At 42.5% G+C, this 1,952-nt stretch overlaps 1 protein-coding gene across 3 annotated transcripts in view; it reads right to left on the bottom strand.

Annotated features, from left to right (window-relative positions):
• The window catches only part of DRP2 (dystrophin related protein 2), a 57,641-nt gene extending 55,689 nt beyond the window's left edge, over positions 1 to 1,952 (bottom strand). For 2 of the 3 annotated variants that reach the window (XM_006026517.2, XM_014521243.1), the window contains exon 1: positions 1,787 to 1,952. The gene's annotated coding sequence lies outside the window, so the exon portion shown is untranslated. Of the gene's footprint in view, positions 1 to 1,394; positions 1,459 to 1,786 lie in introns of those variants that run through there. The other variant, XM_014521244.1, reaches the window with a different exon arrangement.

Below are 1,952 nucleotides of genomic sequence, written 5' to 3'. Positions count from 1 at the left end.
ATTGGTATCATCCTCTGGAATTTTCCCAGGCCTCCTTCCATTGAAGAATGCAAGGAATCTCCCTTCTAGACTCACCAGTCTCCCAGTTGGATGTGAATCTATTAATTTACAAGAATATGTAAAGTCCTGCTGATTTGAGTGCAGGGGAAATCAAAGAACCTAATTCCAACCAAAAAGACACTGATTCTGGCTAGCTGCTCAGGGTGAAAGGTGCAACCATATAATTCAGATATATAGGGAGTGCCCTCTCTGTGCACTTTCTAAAAACATCAGTAATTAGGCCCAGCACATGTTCAGAAAGGCAGCTAAGAAGGATTAACTTCTCTTACCTAATAAGTTCAACCAGCATCACTGTTTTAGTGCATTAGATAGGCAGGCATGCTTGTAAATAGGAGCCCAGAGTCCCTTATTACAGGGCAAGGAAGGAAACTAAAAATGGCAGTCCTGACAGACTTTGGACCAAAAAGAATCTGACTCCTTGCTCAGACACCACACCATAATGAACTTAGTTTATCTAAGTAAGTGCTGTCAGATAAATTACTCTCCCTCCCCAGCACCCATAAGCAGCAGATTCTATCCTGTCAACACTTTACATTAATGCATTTAGAAAAGTACCTGAACCTTTCCTAATGGTACTTTACCTGGGCAAAACAGATACAAACTGACAGATGACACATGCTCAGGAACAGAGCTGCCTCCCTTTGTGCTTGCCCCTGTGTAACAACTGAAATGGCCCTGACTGAATAAGCAGAAATTAAAAAGACTACAGAGAGGAGGGAAAAATGTTTCAGAGCAGAGTGCATCAAAGAGCATGGGGTGGGGGTGGAGAAGCATGTAACAGGAAAAGCGGGGCAGAGTCATAAAAAGGAAAGAAAACTGGAGCAGGGGAGAGGGAGAGAAAGACAATGATAGAAAGGGAAATAAAAGCAAGGGGAAATGAGTGGAAATGAGAGAGAGAGGGTGACAGCTGGCTTTCACTAGCTTTTTGTTCTTCAAAGGCTGTCAAGCATGTTTATGCTGCATCTCTCCATCCCCCTCCTTATTCACTGGGCTTTGTACAAGGAAGAGGAGGAGAGTGCTCACACAGGAGCTGCTGAAAATTCACTTAGACACAGAACAGAGGTGCCCTAGGAAAAAGGAAACTGCTCAGTGATCTGTATACAGTGAACCATGATGGAAATGTTGCAGACCCAGAAAGTCAAGAGAGGGCCACCAGCACATTTCCAGAGATCAAACTTTTCTTAGGAGAGATCACATCCAAGGCCCGCTAGAAACCTTACTGTTGAAACTGAGCAAGAACAGTTCATGTGCTAAAAACAAGACAAAGAAAATTCTAACTCTGCACATACACAATTCCTAATGGGAGAGTCATGTTTTCAAAAGAACCTACATACCTTTGGAATTTAAATCCATTGACTGCCATTTGTACTTAGGCATGTAAGTGAACAAAGACACTTCTGGAAATGGGACTTAGTCTTCTGAGTCACTTTTGCATCACTGCAAACTCTATTGTTAACCACTAAGACTCAATTCACTGACAAAGTAGGAAAGCACCACCACCACCAAGGCTGGAAATCACTACTCCAAATTTAGAAATAAAAACCAGGCACAGAGAAATTAAGTTTAGTCACAGGAAGTCTGAATCGTGTCTTGAGTCCCGGTTCTGTTTTGACCCCAACCCTATAGTTACTTCTGTGCTTAACTTTGGAACACTAAGTAGCTTCAGTGAAGTGCACAGAAATTACATACTTCAACAAGTATAACTGGCTACAAATCCGCACATTACCTGGAAGCTGTAACAGGTGTTTTCCATGGCTGAAAAAAGAAAACCTGCCACACCTCCCTCTCAGAAGCTGCTGCACCGTATTAACCAGCCTTCTCAAGTATTTTTTATTAGTGACAGACCATGGCTTTGCTGTGTGAAAGGTTTCCTGGTGGAAATGAAACTCTTG

Source organism: Alligator sinensis, unplaced genomic scaffold, assembly GCF_000455745.1.
Source record: "Alligator sinensis unplaced genomic scaffold, ASM45574v1 scaffold387_1, whole genome shotgun sequence".
In the NCBI taxonomy this organism is placed as follows: Eukaryota; Metazoa; Chordata; order Crocodylia; family Alligatoridae; genus Alligator; species Alligator sinensis.
Note: the sequence above shows the minus strand (reverse complement) of the source record. Positions and strands in the feature narration are given on the sequence as shown.